Source organism: Polyergus mexicanus, unplaced genomic scaffold (genome assembly GCF_030449975.1).
Source record: "Polyergus mexicanus isolate NDT 795.1 unplaced genomic scaffold, iyPolMexi1.0 SCAF_1, whole genome shotgun sequence".
In the NCBI taxonomy this organism is placed as follows: domain Eukaryota; kingdom Metazoa; phylum Arthropoda; class Insecta; order Hymenoptera; family Formicidae; genus Polyergus; species Polyergus mexicanus.
This window is the reverse complement of record NW_027223321.1, coordinates 10,438,967-10,462,681: the sequence shown is the minus strand read 5'-3', so window position 1 is coordinate 10,462,681 and position 23,715 is coordinate 10,438,967. Positions and strand designations below refer to the sequence as shown.

Here is a 23,715-nt window from a genome sequence, read left to right as displayed (position 1 = left end):
TTGAGTGATTAAAGGTGGCTAGGTCGCGAAGACTGTCTCTGGAGGCGATCCCCCACGTGATCTGCTTTCGGTCGATCTAATCTATCGCGAACTCGTCCCAGATTCAGGCGATCCATTCGCTTATAATTTTGAATTACGATGTTCCGTGACGTCGCGGCCGCTACGTGACTGTGAAATTACCCGTCATGAATCATCCCATGCCCTGCCGCAATTCGCTAACTGCGAGTTCGAGCGTCGATTGGAATTATTCTGATCGATTTGTAGCGGGAAACTCATGGTAACACTCATTAAAGAGATCTCATCATACTCTGACACTCTCGCACAAATGATGCTAAACTTAACAATCCCAACCCTGTTTAATATGATTTTTATAACACTTAAAAATTGGGATTAATAATATATGAGACAAAAAAATAGAAAAGTGTTTCGAAAAAATATTCTTACGAAAAGTTGCGGTGAGAAATTTTTTGACTATTTAATTATTCGAGAAACTTGACGCAACGTCGTGCGATGTAGATACATAAACTTCGAAATTTGTCGTAACTTGAGCCGCAGTTAAGTGGCCTCGGTAGCAATATAAGTTAAAGCCACTTTTAATATTAAAAGGTCTATAAAATGATTATGAAACTGCCGCTGCACCGGCCGTCGATTTCATTCCCCTTCCGCGGATCAGTTCACGATTCGGAGGACAATTTAAAATTCAAAATGTCTCCAACTTGCATCGCAAAACGGGGCATTTTCTTGCGACGAAGCGCTCGGAACGATCGATCGCGGCTACGACCGCGTTGGATTTTTCACCCCTGCACCCCTATTGGGACGTAACTTAAATTGCGACACCCGAAATTCTCTCGAGTTCCTGCCTCTTGCATCCCGAAACTTTCCATCGATCAGTCTTTCGTTCGACCTGTGTACATGGCACGCCAGGACGATCATGTCGGTATATAACGGATGGAATTGAATTCCTGAAAAGTGCGAAGCAAAGGGGGAGAGGTATCAACGCGACGCGTCGCGACGAGGCGTCTTCGTGTTCCCGCGCGAACTCTCTCTCTCTCTCTCTCTCTCTCTCTCTCTCTCTTTTTCTTCGTGCCGTGAATAATATATCAGGGCAAACCTTATCGATCGCGGTCAAAATTGTGAAAGTTTTGCGATCGCACCCGCCCGTCCGTTTGCGTGCATGCACGCGCGTTACTCCGCGGCGTACGCGCACAACCCCCGCATATCCGCACGCCTGGTCGATAGTATATTTCTGGCTGGCATGCACACGGAGCCACGCTCTCGTCGACGTGAGGCGTTCCACTTTTCTACGTTTCCCACCAGCGATTCTCTTGCAACCCCCGCGCGCGCCATCCTTCCCGCTGGTTACCATCGAAATTTTCTGTGTCGTCTCTTTTTGCCGGGGCTGGCTCACCGTCGGTTGGGTTCCTCTCCGGTCGTCCCGTCGTCTCGCGTCGTCCGTTTCTTTTTTCCCTTTAAGCTCGGCAAACTTTTTCGTGGCGAGCAGACAGGATTGAACTGATAGAAATGCGGCTGGCGCGAGAGATCGATGAGCGTCGAGCTCGAGATATAGACGGGTGCAAAAAGGAAATTAGCAATGTCTCATTTGAAGCTGTTAATCTTAACTTTCTTCGATTCTCGTTATTTCATATGATATGAGATTGTATTTTCCTCGCTTCTGAATCTTGATTTTATCTTTTTTATCGCATCTACCAGAATATATTTATTCCTATTATTTTTACACATAATTTGCCAGATAAATAAAACAGTCGAAAATAATGAGTTTATTTAAGCGTCCTAAACTATGTTTGTTTTTACGATGCATGCTCGTTTAGTTGCTCCATTGATTCCATTATAATGAGCTATTATCGCCGATGGTCCGCCACGTTTGTGAGCGCTAATAAATCTCAATGGCGCGAACGTGACAAGCCAGCCAAGGCAGCCTTCTTGATCCCATACCATCGATCCCGTTTGATTGGAAACTCTGGGGCCTGTTGGCAATCTCGCCTTTGTTCGTCAATTCTTTGATTAATCGGAAACGTTGAGGACTCGGAGCCAACTCTTCGATGAGATTGTATCGCTGGCGATATCCCGATCGCGTACCCCTTAATTGTTTCGCTCGACAGTTCTCGGTCAGTGCAATAAGCTTCGGGGAGCGAAGCGCGTCAAGTATAGTCGGTAGAGTATTTTCGCGCTCCCTCGTATTTCGCGATGTTTCTTTCATACAGCTAAATAAACTTGTCGTACGTGACAGGACTCGACCATAAGTTCGTCTCGCAAAAAGCTTGCACGAAAAAACGGAAGGTCTTCTCGACGGACCGACGCGAACAATATCCGGTACTTTGCGATGCGACGTAATTGCGACCTTGCTCCGAGAAAACTGGCTCGCAGCTCATGAGAATGACACTCGGACTTTAATTAAAAATTTTACAAAAACCAAATTTTTCATTTTCTTTTCATGGGATAAAATTTGCGTAGCTGGAATAACGGTCAAAATCTTCAATGGCTTTCGTTGAGAATATTATACGAAAATTTATATATAGTTATTGATCGCATTGATATCATTCTTGTTGTGCGGCATAGGGAAATTTAGTAAAAAATCGATAGCAAGATCCGTAATCGGAGGTATCGCGAAGCCGGGACAATTCAAAGTAGCCGCAATACAGCGGTTGATTCATGATGGGTGGAGCAGGACATTGGTCTACCCGACGCACATATATCGTACGGCCTACATTTGCACTCTCGGAATTACGTTTCTGCTCTGCTAGCTGTGTTTCCGAAATATCGTATGCTTAAATTTACACGAGTATATATCTCACATTACTTTGAAATATTTACGCGTACATATGTATAATTTACATATATGTGTATTTTAAAGTTGAATATTATAAATTTCATACGTAACATGTAAGACTTGACGCTTTTCATTGCCATATTTCGCTTATACATACACGTACATATTCCTGAAAGAAAACGGGAAAAGCATTATGTACATCGTAATAGCTATTAATTTGACGATTTCTGGAAAAAAAAATATAGATATAAAATACGAATGACGCATCTGATCCTTCCTATTTTACGAAAACTTTTTCGCGTCACAGAACGGCCTATCAAAGCAGCAAAATATAAAATCGACAAAAGAGGACAAAAGGAGCAATGGAACAAAAGTGTGAGCAAAGCGAAAAGAGTTACTCGAAATATGCCACGTGAAAGATGTAAAATTCAGTAATTTAGCAGTTACGAAAGCGAATAGTTTAGTCAAACTCCCTCGCTCGTACTCGCTCGTCCTTTCGAGTTCAGGATTCCGGCTGGTAATTGGAGTCTTTTAACCACTGACATAGATTTTAAGCCGACACTCTGTATCTGGTTTCCTGCTCGAACATTGACGAAAAGAATAACGAGATGTAATCTCTGAGAATTTTTTTTCTTCGTTTATTATATGCAGTGAATAATCTGCAGTAGACGATAAATTCAAGAAATTTTATATTTCTTATAAATCTTTGAGAATTTACAGACTAATGTATATTGAAATTTAAATTTGATAAAATAATTTTAATAATTAAATTAAACAATTAAATAATTTTAATAATCAAATTTAACAATTTTAGTAATTAAAAAACAACAAAATTGTGTTTTAGCACGAAATTCGCGAATCCGAGTTTTCACGTATCAAATTTTCCTCATCAAACTTTTAGCAACTTAGAAAGTATTATCGAAATTTGCTGATTGTTTTTTTTAAACAATCAGCAAATTTCTTGTCTTTTTCTATCGTAAAAGTCTTAGGAAGCTCTGAACACTGTGACTTTTAAACTGGACAAGGAAAAAGCAAAGAAATATAGACAGTACAGAAGTGCAGTATGCTCTTACGTTCGCAGAGTTTGTCTTTCACTGTCTTTCTAATGCTTCTCCTCACTGTCTTGAGAAAAAGAGCGTATCTCGTATGGCGACTTTAATGTCACACTTTCCTAAGGGAAGGACAGAACTTCGCACACTTCTTCCTTTTTTTATATTTTCTCGATGTACGTTCTTTTCTTCGCAATGATTTTCTTTCTTTTCAATTTGCTCGTCTCTTCCTCGTTTTCTTCTTACAGACCCCCCTCTTACTTGAAAAGAAAACGCGACGTGGTTCTTCTTGATATTTCTTCTTTTTTATCCTTGCCTCACGTAGTCTCCCGCATTCATCCATCTTTCTCTTTCTTTCGTGGATTCTCTCCTCTCCCTCCCCTTCGATCATTCTCCTCCCATGTGCCGTTCTCCTTTCGTAAGATGCGCAGTGCAGTCGTACTCTAAATCACGGGTCTGTTCTTGTTGGTCTTCCTCTATCTTCCCTCCGGTTTCTGGATCCTAGCATTCTCGACCGTAGGATCTCGTAGAACCAGGAAGAAGGACAAAGCAGAGGACGAGGACCGAAGGACGTGGCGAGGGGAAAACGCAGATCTGTCCTATCTCAACGTTAACGATCCTGCGCTGCTTTATTCTTCCTCCTGCCTCTTACCATCCCTTGTCACACAAAGACAGTAAGGTGATTTTCGCGGCCCTTTGTCAAAGGGCTTACGCGTGCTGTCTTGTCATATCCAATTCCTAGTTTCATCTGCACCATTCCCTAAAATTTTATCGGAGCCGCTTCATATATTTTTATGTTATTTTTCTCTTATCTTGAGTATTGTTGTAATACTGAATAACAAGAAAATCCCACGTCTTATTTAGCTTCATATTTTTTGCCAGCTTATCTTTTTGTCTTAGTAGACAGTGTATAAGACGATTATCCCAACGGGATTGTTGCCAACGATTTTAGGCATTCCGAGGATTCTCGCGATTAATTACATCATTTTTATGTTTCTACCTTCTTTGGGCGCGAACAATTTAGCCTAATGACAATACTTATTTATCGAAATGGATTCTTTTTACGAAGATTGCAATCGAGCGAATCCCAACTCATTTCCGATAACTAGATCGTTGATTGAAACGATTTTTGCCGTGGCCTTTCCTATAATTCAATGCAGCAATGCTCAGTTTTATCTTGAATAAATTATTGCCTAAAATTAATTTTTTAATTATACACATCATATTTTATAAACTTTGCTGTGGAGTATAATAAACGAACCGTGGACCTTGCGCATTGCCATGATGAATAGCATATTTTTTCTCATTAAATTTTTATCGTTTGCCGTGTATAATTTATATAAAAAAAATCTTTAAAATGAAATAAAAGCTCTTTTCTTCGTACGGGATTGGTATCGTCATCGCGCAGTTTCGCGGGCTTCAGTGATTCCCATCAAATACGCGGTCGGTTTAAAAGATTAAAATGAGCTAGCAAAGTCGGCTAAAAGTTACGATGACGAGGTGACGAACGCGGGAAAAGTTTAATGGAAAATGTCGCCTCGAATAAGGGCTTCCTTTGCCGCCGTCTACCGCCATCGAAACAGTCTGCGCGAAGAGTTAATTCGGCCCAGTGAATAGCCACTATCTCTTCCATCTTCGAGGGCGGTTAAGACGTCGATGAGGTCGGGGATTTAACGATCCTACTTGAACTTCCGACTTTTCCGACTAGGATCGATCGTGCTAAACCGGTAGGATCAGTTTCAGACGTTTGGTATATTTCTTTACAGACCCAACAAGAATCCCGAGGCAATTAAAGCCTGTCGCCTGTTGCCACTCTTCGTTGAAACGTTTGTCGAAATTTTATCGGAACAAATCCGTCGATACGAATCGTGACACGAATGAACATTTTGTTGCGCTCAATTCTGACGATTCGATATTGAATAAAAAAAAAAAAAAGAAACTTCATAATTTTTTAGATGTGTTTATTAAAAGTTTAGTGAAAATTCTTTTGATCCATTATTGTACAACTTCTTTCTGATAGCAATCTTTAACAATTTCTCGATATTCTCAACTATCGACTGATGACATTGGAGTGACATGAGGAATAGCGTTGCACACGATCAGGATAATCGAAGGCGGCAAATGCAATTAATTAAGCTCGATTGCGCGCCGTTTCGCTAAGTAACGTTACCTAATGGGCGAAATCATTAGCGGCATGAAACAAAGGTCGACCAGCTCGCTCCCAGTCCTACACCAGATTTGCTATCCCGTCATTTAAGACAGAACGCATTTATCCTCTTATACAATTATATTTAATTACACTAGATTTAAACTTTCAATGGGGTTTGAATATAAATCATTTATCGTTTCGCAAAATTTACTTTGCCATCATAGAACGTCGTCATTATATCATTTATTTAATCGTTCACGTCATAATTCGAATAATTAATGTTCAATTAATTTATCACGCGAGAAACAGTATGTAAAATATTTTCTGGACCGCTTTGTCACAATTGACGATTTGAATAAATGATTATTTACTGGCTTTACTCGTCGAGAGAACAATTTGCTCTGCAATTTTTGTATCATAATATGCAATACGATACAACGAATTATACATTTTAAGATTTATAATTGTTTATAAAATTATGATTTGAAGAATATGATGTATAGATAAGAGTTTTATAATTTTACAATGAAAAATGTCCATTTGTTGTCAAATGTTTCTCTCTCGTATTCTCTCGATGTGTACAATCGCAAGAATCGTCATAGTTTTTCAGCATAATATAAATCGGAGTCACGAGAAAACTCGTCGCAGATTACGCCCCATCGTTTCGAGAGATACGTAAAAGTCTTTTACGATCTTCGTCTTCGGCACGCGCGCTCCAGAAGTTGTTCAACTAAGGGACGCTATTTTAGATCGACTTTCTTTGACATAGTCGCGACTTTAGATAATGACAATATCAAGCATAAACGATAATTACGATCATACAGATCTGTAGAATTTTATTTTTACGACTTGGATTATGATGAAAATAATCTTTAACAAGTTTAATGATTGCATATATCCGGCAACACGATTAACGGCATATGTATCTTCAATCGTATCTATTTCCGATATACTAATGTCGATACTTTGTTTAAAAGGACAGTTACGTTGTCTCGAAGTCTTATCAAATCCACAGTATCGTCGTCAGCAGTTATATCGATAGTATATCGACAGTTTACATATATGACCGTAAAAATGTACTTTTAACGCATCACGTTAAGCCTGATGATATTTCGATTTTTCAGCAAGCAGCTTTTACATTTATCCATTACATTTACATGCTTCTTTAATTACGCAAAGATTCAGTTGTGCGACAAATTTACGACCGATGAGGCACGACGTCAATGTCGAAAATCCCAGGAAGAATTCTCTAGGCGAGACAAAGATCGATCGACAGAGTTTCCTCCGATGGCTGTGCTGTGGTAATCGAATTAACTCGCGCTTCCATAAGTTACCCATCGGCATCAGGGAAGGAAACATCCGGATACACCAGGGACTGGTGATTTCGGAAGTGAGTTTGTAGCGCAATTATTGTTAAATGTGTATTGTCGATAAACCATCGTAGAACATATCAAGCTTTTATCAAGAGTTTAAAAAAAAAATCGATATAATTTTTTATTCTCTTGTTTTTTTTTTAATATTGCTATTGAGATATTTTCAAGATGCTATAGGGCCAATAAGGACTTATTTTGACTGCAAATATAGCTTTCTTGCATCAACTGCACTATGATTTCTCGAAGCTGTACGAGAATTCGTTTTGGAAATTCCGCCGCGTGTGTCCAACCAGGACTCAACCACGAATTACACGTTCAAAGAGCGATGGTTGATTCGAGCAACCTTCTGAAATTCCGAAACAACCTGCGATATAGAACCTTCGGTTAATACCCATCGAGCGTAGCTTCTATTGAAAAGCATATAATATACATTGCGTGGGAGATCGCTCACCTTACTACATTCCGATTTTGTCGTGTCATAAATAAATTAATTTTAGTTGGCTATACATTTTGCTATATTCACTTCGCAAATATTTCAATATCAGCTCTTAAACCTGTGGGAATTTGCACATTTTTAATAAGAAATTATATATATTTATAATCATTGGATGTTGCTGTTTTCATATTATTATATTTTGATACATTTTATTACTTACAAGAAGCTTATACATCTATTATTACAATTATTTGTAAGGAAAACTGGAAAGAGAATGCTTTGCAAATCTTTTATCATATTTTAATGTTTTTTCATGAATTTAAAGACAACCTTTTTTTTTTTAAATAGGAGTTGAACTCGATTGAATTTTCAATATTAAATATGTAAATAATAAAACTTTATATTAAATTTACATTATAATAAAAAACAGAATTTAAATTAAATCATTATAAAAAAAATTTTTTTTTTTATCTACAACTACCTTGGCGAAGTTTAATTCATCAAAATTGTTTACGGTTCATATTTTCGTAATAAAGTTTACTTCACAAATATTAAAGCAAGTTTTATTTGAAATTATTACTATATATAATTAATTGAACGTTTAACATAATAGAAAATGTAGGTGTTGATGTTCATTGTACCTTAGTGTGTATCAATTTGAAAAAGTTTAGTACGTTCCAAACTACATTTTCTCTCTAGGGCTTTTAGACTTGCATAAACGCGATTAAAAATTTCTGAAACAGCTCATTTTTCAACGATGCGTTTGGAGAGTGTACATTTACACTGAATATTCTTCGTTCTATTCGATATTTATTTCGAACAAATTTGCGGTTATATAATGAAGGAAATACGGTAACCGTGCAATCAACCGGTCATCTTCGATTACATGACGCTCTCTCTTTCTCTTCTTCGCAAGCAAAGCGTAGAGTTTACGACACGATGCTTTTAACGTTCGGTAACAGTCTGCCAGCAATCACATTAGTCGTCTGGACCGTCCGTTGCCATATTTAATGGTGGACCAAGTTCGAAAGCGACGGATGTGCAGGTCGTTGAACCAATCACGCCACCTTTTCGCCCCCAAACGAAGACTTGCCAGCTACGTGCAATTTTCACTTTTCTCAATACTGTTCCTCGTTTGGCTCGGCGATTTTCAGTTCCTATCTTTCTCCTTCTGTTAATTGTTTCGATGTTTCAATTCTCGTAAATTTGCTTGGTAAAGTATTTGATTGTTATATCTCTAAATATGAATTAAAAGCTACTATATTTCATTAATTTTGATATCAATTAATTTTAGCGATTCGCAATTTACAATACTCTTTTATTCTATGATCAATAGGGGTTGAGCATTTATATAAATAATAAATGTTAATTTTAGTAGTGTAATTTATAACCGCAAATCCTATGTAAATATATTACCAATCAACCGTAAAATAAATTAATCATTATTTGAACTGTTTTAAATTACATTTGGACTTGTGCAATTTTGGAATTTACTTGTTCCATTGTGTTCTTTTTTATTTTGTTTCATTTCTTTTACCTAATTATTTATTTCTTTAATCTGTTAAAAAGTTACTTCAAGTTTTCTCTCTCTCTCTCTCTCTCTCTCTTTCCCTCACTTGTTTTCTGTTAAATTGAGTTAATAATTATATTAATATTAAAATTTAAACATGTAAAAATCTTCCACAATATCCTATTTCGCAGTATATCGTAAATATTATTTTTTTATTATCTCAGGTGGGATTTAGAAATCCAATCTATATACAAAATGAAAAGAAGCAAGAGTTTATTGATTTCAAATTTAAAACTGATATACTATTAAATGCTAGGAAAACTAAGAATTGATGAGAGAGAGAGAGAGAGAGAGAGAGAGAGAGAGAGAGAGAGAGAGAGAGAACAGACAAATTCTTTCTATCTTTACTTTTGACATTTTTTCCGCATATCTATCTTCAACAGACAATCGATTTCTATCATAAAACGAAAGGGTAAAAGATTTCTTCTTTTATTATATATAATATTAAAGCTTGTGCGCATTACTTGTCAAAAATCAGCAACAGTCAAAAATAAAAATTTATCTGCTAATATTTTTATTATTTTCAAATATTACGAATGAGAAAACATTTGACAGATGCGTGCAAAATTGCATTGCTTAATAATGTAAACTGATACTTTGTTAAATAAATTAGATGTAGGATAAACCACACATACAGATGCAACTGTTTGCCTGGTCAAATAAATTGCGCAATTAAACACAGCATAAATTATTTAATGAGGTCGATAAGCATCTCGTTGCTGGCAAATGCATTCATTCATAAGGTTAGATGTGATGAGCGAATTTGACATTAAATGTGATTCCAAAATCTAGTCTGTGTAACATAAATATATTTAAATTGTAATTTAAAGTTCCGGGATTTAATATACTCACATTATTTATAAAGAAATTTGCTATTAAAAGGGAGAAAGAAGAATAATATAAATAAATAAATAAATATAAAGAATTGTCATCGGTAGAGATGAGTTCTCTCCTTATAATATTTGCTTTTTTGAGAGAAATCAAGGTAAAAAAAATTTGAATTTTGATAGAAATGATGTTTATCTGTTTTTAGAAAAGAATATGCTTTAGCTTTAACAGATATCATTTTTATATTTATATAAAGTTACACATCTAAAAGTACAACATTTCAATCATTCGTTTTTATCCAAATTTGATACACGCCTAAGCTGAATCTCTTCCGATATGTAAACATAATTTCACGCTTCCGTCAACGTATAAACGTCTTTCCGTAAAAATATAATATTTCGATAATATCGGAAATATAGTAATGCGAAAGTTCTGAATTATACGGCTGATATGCCCGCTTTAACTCTGCGGAGCGAACGCAGTTTTACTTCGGATTACAATATACGGTGCGACGTAATGTTGCGGTCGCGAGAGCGACGAATGCCATTGTGAATTCTCGTCGCGAACCAAATGTTTGCTTTCTTATTCTCACTGTACACTTCCGACCTTTACTTACCGTGACCTTCCACCTCCGGTAGTACAAAGGTACAATATAAAATAGAAAAAGAATTTTTTTACCGGTCAGCGCGTGACTAGACTACCAATTTTACGAAAACAGTGCCTGTAATAATAACATATTTGTAATAGAGAAAATGCGTTCAAAATCTCATTTATTCCATTTAAAAAGTAATCGATATACTTGTGCTTTGTTTTATTGTAGAAGACAAAAAATAATGTTTCGTATAATATTTATTATTGCAAGCAAAGTGATATATATTTTGCAACATCTCCGAAATCTTTGATTTTTATTAAGTTTTTTTCAACTTTTCATTTTGTTACAATGTTACTTTTACAATAGGCACTGAATTTTGTAAACAATTAATTCTTTGGATTATTAAAGGCAGAGGTATCAATTTCTTTATAAATATATTAAAAATATATTTATACAATAAAATTATAAAATTAGATTATTATTACTTTATTATTACTTATAAAATTAGATATACAATTTATTTCTAAAGGAAAACTAATAATTAGTTTATAAACTATATAAAATTCTTAATACATCCTATAAATATATATGTATATGAAAGCTTGGAATAATTTATAATAAAAACAAATCAATCATAATATCAACGATTTAAGGAAAAACAAAAATTAATCAAATATGAAAACAATTAAGAAAATGAAAACAGAAATCTCTTCTCAATCAACAGTTGTTTTTGTACAGCTACTACAAAAGCGAAATAGACTTCATGAATGTCATGTACGAGTTCTTTTAACAAAATCGTTCTCCGAAAAGGGTAGCTTCGCTGTGACTGCTGCCATAAATTCATAGATAATGATCGCAGTACGTCCATGGGATCTACGGTTCGCTATGGGACTCATAATTTATCCACTATCCTATAGACGCACCGCGTGCCGTACCTGTGTGCACAGTGATAATATATACCTATGTCCTTTGTGGAACAAATCTACGGATTTATGAAACGAAAACGAATCGAGGTGTATGGGGATCATTGATGCATCTCGATCGAGATGAATATCGCAACACTGAACACGCGAAAGAAATGTCGCTCCTCAAATATAAAAGCAAAATATTCGCTGCGCTGCCTGCGGAAAAATCCCTCCTATTAAAAGACTATTTAATCTGAAAACCAAGCTACGGCATGTCCAATTACGATTTAATTAAAAAGAACGAAGGAACATATATAGGTCTTGTTGATACTTATTCGATTGTATATTACGTGTATTAACGAAGTTAGGGGAAAAGAAGTACATTGCTAACACAATGTCCATAATATGAAATATTTATGCGGTCCAGACATAATTTCATAAAATAATTGCATAAAATAATTTTTATTTATACAACTTTTATCTCTCAACATCTCTCTCGATACATCATTTTCAGATTTGCTTAATCGATTTGTACGTCACGGGTGTGAAGAGAGAAAAAAACATTAATTTTCGCGTTATCTTTCTAGCGTACGTTGCATTTGCCGCACAATTAAATCGCTTACGCGCATTAAATTGCGGTGCAAATTGCGGTTGACGTATTTCTCATTTCATCAGCGTGTCCGACGCGGCGAAACCCTTATGATATTTCCAAGTATAGTTGTGACAGGTCAAAGGCTGTGTGCCGCATACGTTGCCCGAAGATTGTCTCGTCATAGGTTGACAAACTGTCCCACAGGGAATAGCGTTCCTTTAGGATTAAAGGATTTCTGCTTTCACGTCGGTCGCTAGCTCCTCGCGTTTGACTAGATTGTTTTCGCTAACGATACTTTTGAGATCGAAAGCTTTATGTGTATTTTTACTAACTGCTTGCTCAAAGAATTTCTTTTCCATTAATATTTTAACATCTTTTATTCCGAATAATATTTACAGAATTTTATATAACAGCATGAAAAGGATTGTTCTCGAGATATGAGATAATTCTTTAAATTGAGCATTTGACAAAGATTGTATAAATATATTTCGCACAATTAGAAATTCTCTATAAATAACTAAATTTTTTTAGCATTAGATCAAATGATAAAAACTAATTTTATATTAGAAAGTTGTTACCATTTCTTGCATGTTTTATATACTTTCATTCAAATTTCAGAAATTGCATGTAAAAAATTAACTTTTCCATCAAACAATTATATCGGCGCAAAAATATAAATCAATATCCGGATATTATACATATATGATAACTAAAATAATCTTTGATTATATTGAAATTTATTGTTTTTATATTTGTGACGTACTCTTGAAAAAGATTGCAGTTAACTTAATTACGGTTTGCTGTTCCGAGCATCGATAAGTTTTCTAGGTTTATACTTTACCACTCTCGTATCGTTAAAGGTTTTACGTCCTTGTACATTATCGCTTCACAAGGTATGGGATTCGGAAAACGCGGCAACGAGAGATGCCGACGCCGCTGTCACCATTTATCCGTTCGATCAACTTTATCAAAATTATTTTAAAAAGCATTTATTGTGCGCGCACGAATATTGATTCATATAGCGTAATGGTTTTTACGCACTCATATTTTTTCGATTGCGACGGAAATATTCATCTCTAAATATTGCATACAGTCATGCATATTTTTAAATATATTTTAATTATAAATTTGAGGTCTTTGATAAATTTTAGAGAAAATTTTGCTTCAGCTTCTATGTTTTATAATTTATATTGTGTATTTTAAAGAATATAAACAAATGACATTGAAACACATTCGATGCTACACACACTTCGTTATATCTATTAAAAATCATACATTATATAAATTACTGATGATTTTTTTTTAGAAACGCTATAATACATTCTTATAACATGCATCATAGTTTCATCCTAATTTTTATGTTTCCGTTTCGGTACGATGTGGACTTAAAGTCACGATTTCTTGGCTCGTATTCAAGTTGAAAATTAAATCTAAACAGAGGAAATTGCCGCATATTTCTCTCTCAGCAAAATTTAGTTTACAACAGAGCGCGCCAAAGCGTAAGTGTTCTGTTTCGATGTGAAGACGGAAAAGTCGAGACTGCATCACAAACTATAAAGAAATTTGCAAGAAAGCAAAGAGCTCTTTTCAGAAGAATGTATGTGATTATGAAATTTTCCCCTCACGTGTTAAAATTTTTCCTTTAACCCACTTAAATACAACTTTCTCTTTTCCTTCGCGCGTGCGTTATTTATATTAATTTTTATTTTTCCTTTTTTTATTATATTAATTATCATAATTATCATAATCGAATAATTAGTTTTTCATAGTTATATGTGTTGCTTATTTATGTTAATACATTTTGATGCGTTAATTAAATCTGCCGAATTACTTTATCGGCAGTTAACGTGCGCAGCGTGACATGGGATTTTAATATGACCGCAACAATTCGCCATAAGTTTTACTCTTATTTGTGGAAGCGCTTATTGTACGATTTATTACATATGCAGTCGAGCTTACTGTTGCGATCCGATGCAACTTGTAGACGAGAAGGTAATTTGGAATGCAAGGCTCGATCTTTAAAGGATAGACTGGAAAAACGAAGAGAGACGTTTAGAAAGGCCATTCATACGATCTCAAGATACTTTTTGTGAAATATCTAAAGTCTTTCGATGTTGCACGTAGTATCACGCGATACATACATATTTATTTTCATTAATAATTGGAGTGAATATAAAAAATATAAAGATTTATTCTATTTATTTAAAAATATATCAGAAATAGTAGATGATTATTAAGGCATATTGATAATGACTGAAGATCGTATTTTGTTACAGTTTTATTCCGTAATTTTACGTCGAGGAGAAAACGCGTCGCGAACGAAGAGCATAATATGTATATGGTATGCACGCAGGCACATCCATCGGAATTCGCAGTGCAACTTCTAATTCATTGCAACGGGCAATGTCGACATCGCCACTTATATAACTGTAGTTTAGCAATTTCCAGAGCAACGATATTAGCTAGTCGCTCGCTTTTGCAGTCAAATTTCGGTCACACCACCACTCGTCGACGCGAGTCGCGGAATTGGTTACATCGGTCCCTCGTGTGGTGAAAACATTAGAATCCTTCTCCCCAAATCGGCAAGCCTCATACAATGCCTTTACTACCCTTAATTTTGCCACTTTCCAGGAGCCATTAGCAATAACTACATCTCTCTTGCTGCATAAGTAGGTAATGATTACAATAATAATTATCCTATAATCACATTATACATATGGATGCATGCACGAGAAATTATTATATTTATACGATTTATATAAACGAAATGAAACGGTTCTATATGTGATCGAATCGATAACAATTTATTGCATAATAATGAGTAAGTCTTAACAATTTAGTCATGTGTTATGTTAGATTGTATTAGTTATTTGCAAAAAGTAATATTAAAAACTTAAATATTTCATTAAAATTAGATATTAAATAAATACTAAATTAAATATTAAATACTTAATTATCAGTAATAAGTTTTATTTATTAATGATTAATTAAAAAAATTAATAAATACAGAAGTTATTTAATTAAATATCTTTTTCTTTCTCAAAATCGATATAATCAATTTTATCGTACGAGCTAATATAATAATTAATTCTGTTTTCTGAAAATATTAATTTGTATAAGAGGCACATGGAATAATTTCTCTTGAAACATACCTTGCTATGTTGTGGATATGCAACGTTCGTATTGTATAACAAATAAAAGAAAAATCTGATGCGAGAGATAATTTTACATTATGTTTATATAAATATTCCTTACGCGTTTTATCGTAAATTTTAGCTAAATAGATAATAAGATATAAATTATGAAAAGCAAAATGTGTGTATGGTACATAATTATATACGTAGATGTGATTTTATGACCGTCTGATCGATTTTCTTTGACATGTGCAATTTTTTCTCGTGTTGATTATGAACTTGATTATGGCTTTCCGACAAGGCATGTCAAGGGAACGGGCGTCATATGATTGGTTCCCTCGTATGGTTACAAAATCGCATTAGCTCGGGGTTAATAACCGCGGATATCGCGACCTCGGATCACCGGCCAATTATCTCGGTCTCGCCAACGAGCGTCAACGAATCACCGGTATCGGTGAGACAAAATGTTCATCCTCGGTTTTCACTCGGTAGCTTTATCGCAATTTTCCACAGCGTAAGAGCGAACTTCCGCAAGCAATTTTCCTCTATACAATCTTTTCGCGAATTTTTGTCACCGCAACGTCACGTCCACCATCCAGGAATTAGCTAAGTGTCCGATTGACATATCGCCGTATAAATTAACGTAATCTAACAATATATAATTCGGCAATATTACTGATATATTTCAGCCAACAGTATTTTCTCTTTTCATATAAATTTGATAAATGTTTGATCGTACACATGTTATCATATTTCAATATTTTGTATTTATGGCTTTGATCATAAAATTTGCTTTGAGTTAGATTTAATATTATATATATATATATAACTTGTAATGCATATTTACTGTTGACATATTTTATTGATCATAGATGAGAGCTAACAATTATTTTGTTATTCTATAAGTTATAAGTATATGGTTATATCAGAGAATTAATTGCAAATATATAGTCATAAAAATCTTATATTGTTTATTTGTTCTTTCAACCGCGTAATTACTCGTTATTAATTAATCACTTTGGTTGTTGTATTGTAATGGACGCGAATAGATGTTCCGCTAGAAAATTACCGTTTCAATAATTTGTAATGAAGACTCAAATAATGCAGAAGGAAATGAAAGCTAAACAAAGGCAACGTTCGCAGTGTCTCGATGCGTGTGCGCGTCTATTACAAGTCGAGCGATTTGAGACAGAATGGAGTAGAGTAGAGAGAGAGAGAGAGAGAGAGAGAGAGAGAGAGAGAGAGAGAGAGAGAGAGAGACTATTATTATGCGTTTGTTATGTTAATCGCTCTCTCGTGACAGATCCACTGCGTCGTATAGGTCAACCCCGTTGTACTAACTCGATGTTGAGAATGCGTGTCGCGTGGCTATGAACCTATACGAGAGACGGCAATGCAAGACGGAGCATAGCGAATATTAATCCGCTGTCAAATATTTGACCATATATATTTAATAGTCTGTAACTTTATAACGTATTTTGAATACGCTATTAAGATTTCTCGAGTCTTCGACATTCCAAGATGATTTGTTCTACTTTAAAGTCTGCATTTTTTCCTTTGTTATTACCTCGATGAGATTTATGGAACCCCCTCCCTTTAAAATTACCGAAAAATCAATAGGTCAACACTTAATCAACATAGGTCAACAGCGTTATCTTGCCAATTGTTGCTAATTATCTGTGATTTGGAATCTCTTAATGGCTGCTACTTAAGGGTAAGCCACGCGTCTCGGAATGTCAAGGAACTCCGCTCGCTATGCGAACACGATGGAAAAATGCGGGCCATTGAACAAAGAAGAAACAGCCCCAGCCATGGCGCGGGAGAGAGAGAGACATGAGGGTGGTTATACGCGCGCAGGAGCGTAACGCAGGCGCGATGGGCCACAGCCCCATTGCCGGGGGTGGCAATCCTCCGAATGGGGTGGCCGCGAGACACTCAGTCCCGTCTCGCTTCTCACAGAAGAAAATCGGAAATGGTCGTAGTCTTCGCGAGCACTGGCGGGAAAATCTTTATTACATACTCGTCGCAATCGCACCCTCGCGACTGTGCGAATCCGCTCGGTGCTCGTCGTCGGAATTTTGTCCTCGTTTCTCAATCGTTGGACGATCTCTCGCGAGTATTACAGTTCCGTGATACTTCTCCTCTTGCGCGCATATCGTAAGTCGAATATGCGACAGTGATTTTTTTTATGTACAAAGAAAGTTCCGGAGAAATTGTGACGGATATTGACAAGTGTACAGCGGAGTTATTTAGTTTTCCCTTTGAATGCCATTCCTCGACTACTATCAGAGAGGGTGAGAATGCAAGGTATAGAAACAGATAGAGACGAGAAGAAAAAAACGAAGAAGGGAAAACAACAAACGAAAAATAAAATAGTGATTTTTCAGTGAAAGTTGATCCCTATCCAGATCCGCGATTGAATTGATTATGACATTGGTGGAATTTAATTCGTCGTGGTGCGTCAAAAGTATACTAATGCGATCAAATGATGACAAAAATGATCTTGCCGTCGTGTTTATATTTCAGCGGAATGCAAAAAGGATTCGTACGCGACGAGCTTTTGAATATTATGCAAGAGAAAATGCAAGTACAGTATAATCTGTATCTGCGTATCTTAAAAATATCATGTTGAAAATTTAGGATAAGCTCATTCTCGACGTAACAAAATCTCTCGAATGCAACGTTGACTAAAATTACTATTTCTGCCATTCCTTTGGCGCGATCATTTCGCTGATTAGACATAATTTCGCAAATTCAGCGAATTTACTTCATTATACGCTAAAATGCTTTATACCTTGTACGCATTCTATGACAGACGAACAAAATTGCGACAAAATTTTGACAAATTTTATAAAGATTTTAACATTACGAGTTACATAGAAATATTATCAAACAAATTTATATTCTCGTGTGACGATATCGTTCTCCCTTTACTTTGCAATACTTTATCGAATTAAGTTAAATTATTTGAGCTCAATAGTTTGATTGATGCATTTACTGTTTGGTAATTATAACACATATTAAATGTTAAAAACAGGTAAACAGATAAATAACAAAGCCAATGCATATAAAATATTAATTTATAAAGGGAGAAATAAACGCGATTTAATTACATCAAAGAAATGCAAATATTATTATTCTCATAATGAAAATTGAATGTTATTCAAAATTATAGTATTTAATAATTATGCACTTTTTTCAATTATTTTACGTAGATACTTTTAATGAATATTGTGCATATATGAATTGATTTTCCCTCATTGTCAGTGAAAATATTATTTGGAATCTGATTTTAATTCAGTTATATAAAATGGAATAAAAGAATTTTTAGCTGATTAGTTAAGGATAAAATAATTTTTAGTTGGAAGATTTTTGTTTTTCAATTATTAATTTCAGTTTAACCTAATTTTTTATTGAACTTTGAATATATATATTTAATATTGAAAATTTTAATTAGAATTGTTGCTAATTTTTAATCAAATTTTGGCTAAGAAAGAGTTTAAAGTGCTGGTTATTAAATTTTCAACTTACCGCACGTGTACAACTTTTAATTTATTCTATATTATATTCATTCGCGTACATACTTACTCTTATGTAATAACAGGTATTTAAAGTTACGAATCGCAAGTCAATTAATTTTATTTGTATTTTAGCAATATTTATATTTTAATCAAAAATTATTACGTTATTATGCAATTTGTTTAATCGGTTTAATAAAACGACGTCACATCTCGCAACAATTTTGTTTAAATCATTAAAAGAAACATAGCTTTATCATTTTCTTGATAATAGAAAGAAACAACGATGTATAATACATTTTTGCATTAAAACACAAGTATTAAAGAAAGAAAAATAAAGATTAAAAATTGATGGATCGCGTAACGTGAAATAATACCCCGATAAATCGTCGTCATTCGTTTTAATTGCAGTTTCGTCTTGAGATTGCTTTCTGCAGCCATTATCTTTTTGAATTTTTATATCAATATACGATATACGATAAAAATCGTATTAATTGTCGATTTAGTTATACGATAATGGCCTTACCATTATTGCACCATGTTTTTCTTCATCTCCGGTGAACGGGAACGATGCCTTCTCATCTTTTACGACTCATCGAAGCTTTATTGGTTTGGCCATTGCTTCCTGACGAGGATCTTTGAAAATTACTAGATACCGGATATATAATTGACAATAACATCAACGCTATTCGAAAGGCATATCGAACGTTTGCACGTATAATGCGTAAAAAGAATAAGAAAGGAGATGATGATGGTGAGAGTGAGAGAAGAGAGACGAGAGGGAAAAGTCACGATGACGAGACTTGCCATCGACTTAATACTTCAGCAAGAGACCTCGAGGGGCAAGGAGTTAGTCCTGCTTGAAATGCAGCCGGCGCCCGTTGAAGAACAAACTCCCCTCTTGAAGCTCTCTCTTTATCTCTTTCTCGCTCTCTTCCTCCCTCTCTCTCTCTCTCTCTCTCTCTCTCTCTCTCTCTCTTCTTGTCGGTATCATCACCGTCGCCTCAACTTCATCGGTTCGTACTCCGGTGACAATCCTCCCGTACCTCTCTCCTCGTTGTCTCAGGAAACACAGCATGCAGTTTGAACGACGAGCTGTTTCACCCGACTCGGTTCTTATTTATCTCTCTCTCTCTCTCTCTCTCTCTCTCTCTCTCTCTCTCTCTCTCTCTCTCTCTCTCTCTCTCTCTCTCTCTCTCTCTCTCTTTCTCTCTCTCGTTCTTATCTTCCTGTTCTTCCTATGTCAATACGTCAATCTTCGTTTTGCGCATCCCTTTGTCACACAACTCTCTTCATAAGAGAGACTGTATTTTAACATGGTATCGTCGCAATCGCGGCGGCTTTTGGTGATTCCGATTGTCGGCTTTAACGAATATCGATTGGTCTACGAAGACGACCTACGTACTTTGGTCGATAGCATCCAAACAGGATTTTAATTGCACGCAAAGTTTCGTATTGTTGCGGCAAAGCAACGCCGTGTTTTCTGCGAATCTTTAATTTGAGATTTAAATTAAAAAGAAGCTCAACTATTGAAGAATTAAGAACTTGCTAAGTTCTCTCTCTTTCTCTCTCTCTCTCTCTCTCTCTATCTCGAAAGAATTTTCTCCATTCAATACAGAAAATGATGGAGTAATATTTGGAGTTTAATATTTTACTTGATTTATATATATTTACTTGTTAAAAATTTATTTTTTTTAAATTTTATTTTTTTTAGTACGCGATTTAATTTTGATATTCGAAAAATTTGTTTACTTTTGCTTCTATATTTTACGATTATATGGAATTTATTATAAAATTTTATTGGTATAAAATAGCAGAAAAATTGCAGTTTCAAGAGTAAAAGAGAGAAATAATGAAATTGATAGAAAAAGAGAAAAAAAGAGAGAGCGAGCTAGATATTGAATCGACAATTTCGGCTACAGGCGCTTCGTGCTCCTAAGAACGAAAATAGAATCATTTTTGCTCCATCCTGTCGAAATCACACGGCAGGCGTGAAAATAAATCTCTCAAATTGTATTCGGCGCAAAATGAAAATCAAATTCTCGCGAAACGAGAGATCAGAAAAGAGATCCATTTGGTGAAGCGCGGTTTACCACGAGGGTGTGCGACGGGACTGCCACATCGCATAACGATTTGTTTTTGACTTATGAGGTCGACGCGAGAAGGGTGTCGTCGGAAATTTGCATCCCCTGACTCGAAACTGAGAGAGATCCGATACGTGTGTCAGTCGTAACGCGTGCTATAACGCGCATAAAGTCAAGCCGATTTTACGAGTTCGTTTAACGTTCGCCTGCGAATCGAGGGGATCGGCACTCTCTGAATAAATTAGCATTAACATACAGCTACTCCTACCTACGACGTAACCCACCTGGCAATCCTAGATGTGGCCCCGCGCCTTGGTAAATCCCAGGAGACTTCTACTTGCTAAAGTATCTCACTCGACCTCGACACTCAACGTAGGAAGTAGATTTACACGGGCAACTTTATGGATCTCTCAATGTTTAACAATATTTCTATATTTTATCTGAGAATCGTGCATGACATTAATATTACCTGTAGAATTTCCTCGTTTAAAGAGCTAAAAATAGTGTAAGAAATAAGAAGAGTAAAGAGTATTTGATTTTTCATAATAAATGCTAAGAGACGAAGAGAAAATGAAAAAGAAAAAGAGAGAGAAAGAATATATCAAGAAGAACAAAATAATATATAACTATAATTTCTTTTCAAGTTTATTAGCTCGCAGAAATATATACCGTTTTTTAAATATATACATCCTTATATATTTTAGATTCTGTTCGAAGCTTCGTTTAAATATACATAACATAAGTAAATAGAGAATCACAGATCAAATTATATATATATATATATATATATATATATATATTCCAAATTTATATACTATGATAAAATAATGGAGCTTCTATTTAAGCTACATTGTTTTAGTTAAAACTAGGTCAAGCTGCATAACAGGAACCATCAATTACTTCGTTATATCGATACAGTATCAACAATTAAAATTCACAGTTTAATATTCCATACGGTAGTCGTGCCTGTCTTTGACATTTTTAATTTCCGTCAACGCCGTTTATTTACAAAACATGTTAAAAACTTCAGAGATTTTTTAAATTCCCTGTTCCTCATTTCTTGCTCCTGCAATTTATATTACGCTAAAAATTTTTGTGTTTCAATTGACGGGAATACGCACGGCGTTATTATATTTTACTCTCATTTAATCTCCCCGGAAGTAAAGCGTTTCGTTCGCAACCACGTATTATCGAGCTCCCGTTATCGACAGCGTTATTTACTGCCTCAGCCAGTTTGTTTCCATTTAGCACTTCCCGATACGATACGCCCTATGCTAAAACGATGTGAGAAAAAAACAATAATTAATATTTGATAAAAACGCTCTATATAAAGGATATACACGATGGTAGTTATGTATGTGTTATTGCTTCAATGAAATTTGATTCTATAAAGCGGAATTTGCCTTTCCATAAAAAAAAATATATATATATATATATATATATATGTGTGTGTTCGTATTTTGCAAGTGCGTGTGCGTGCAAAAATGAATATTTTAAAAGTGCCATTTTAAATATTTAATAATTTTAAATATTTGATCTTTTTTCAATTGAAAGGACTTTTGATAAAACTTGTTGTCAAGGACATAATCCTGAGTAACTTTTTCTAAAAGTTATTCAGAACTATGTCCTTGACAACATACATCAAAGTCGGACTTTTTTCTGATTGAAAGACAGATATTTATTATCTTCAAATTGAAAATATGACAACTTAACAATTATGATTCCTGTATCATTTAAATTGTATTATATATTAAATCATTTAATATATGTGATTAATATTACGCATTATTAATCGTTCGTACTACTTCATGCCGCGAGAAGAACCATTTTTATCGTGTGAAACGGTATCTTTAAAATACTATCATCGCGGTAAATAAGGTGCATAAGACAGAAATTCATGTTTAAAAAATGCACGCGAGATTGTTATCGCAATAATTACTACCTTCATGGTCAGGATACTTTAATCGAGCAGGACTCAGAAAGAAAAGCACCGGCGAAAGTAAAAATGGGGAGGCGTATACCGTATATAACAGCGTATAATATTCGCGACACGAATCGATCGTTAAAGAAGTGCAACTTGAACGATATTAATTAAAGGTGCGACGAGGTGCTTTGCAGCGACCTGCGTGGAACTTTTACAATCTTGCACGATGCATTCGCGGTTCGTGCGCGGGTAATGCGTACGATAAGGCACAAATAATGCGGCCGCCTCCGTACCCTATTTACGTGCGGCGTGATTCGATAAAGCCAGCTTGCCTGCTCTTGGTTTTTATTATTTTCCTGTTTAGTCGCGGCACTTTATCACGCCACGGACAGCGCGTTTTACTCTTATTCCGCGATATTAATCTTTTTATTAAAGGTCGTTTTCTCGTGCGCAACATCCGTAAACGAGCGTGTGCGTTACAAAGGGCGCATTGACGTCGCGCCATTTTTCTTCGCGCGGTCGGCGAGTCGTTTACGGCCAATACGGTAATTATCATCGTAAATGCAAAATAAGAAAAAAAGAATATGTATGATTCGCGCGCCCGATGTACGATTATACAGGATGTCCTCCCAAAAGTGGCCACCCCCTTTTATCTTTTAAACTAAAACGATAGACCGTAACAAATATATATCAAGTACCGTGATATTTCAAATTGATAAAACACGTATAATAAATATATAAAATATTTACATTATATTATACATCGTTGTATT

General features: G+C 35.2%; 2 protein-coding genes across 3 annotated transcripts in view; both read left to right on the top strand.

Annotated features, from left to right (window-relative positions):
* LOC138934289 (uncharacterized) overlaps positions 1 to 23,715 on the top strand; it is a 255,240-nt gene that overhangs the window by 123,909 nt on the left and 107,616 nt on the right. The gene's annotated exons all lie outside the window — the stretch shown is intronic.
* LOC138938875 (uncharacterized) overlaps positions 17,374 to 23,715 on the top strand; it is a 44,348-nt gene continuing 38,006 nt past the window's right edge. Inside the window, exon 1 of the mRNA XM_070306232.1 lies at positions 17,374 to 18,003. The gene's annotated coding sequence lies outside the window, so the exon portion shown is untranslated. The remainder of the gene's footprint in view (positions 18,004 to 23,715) is intronic.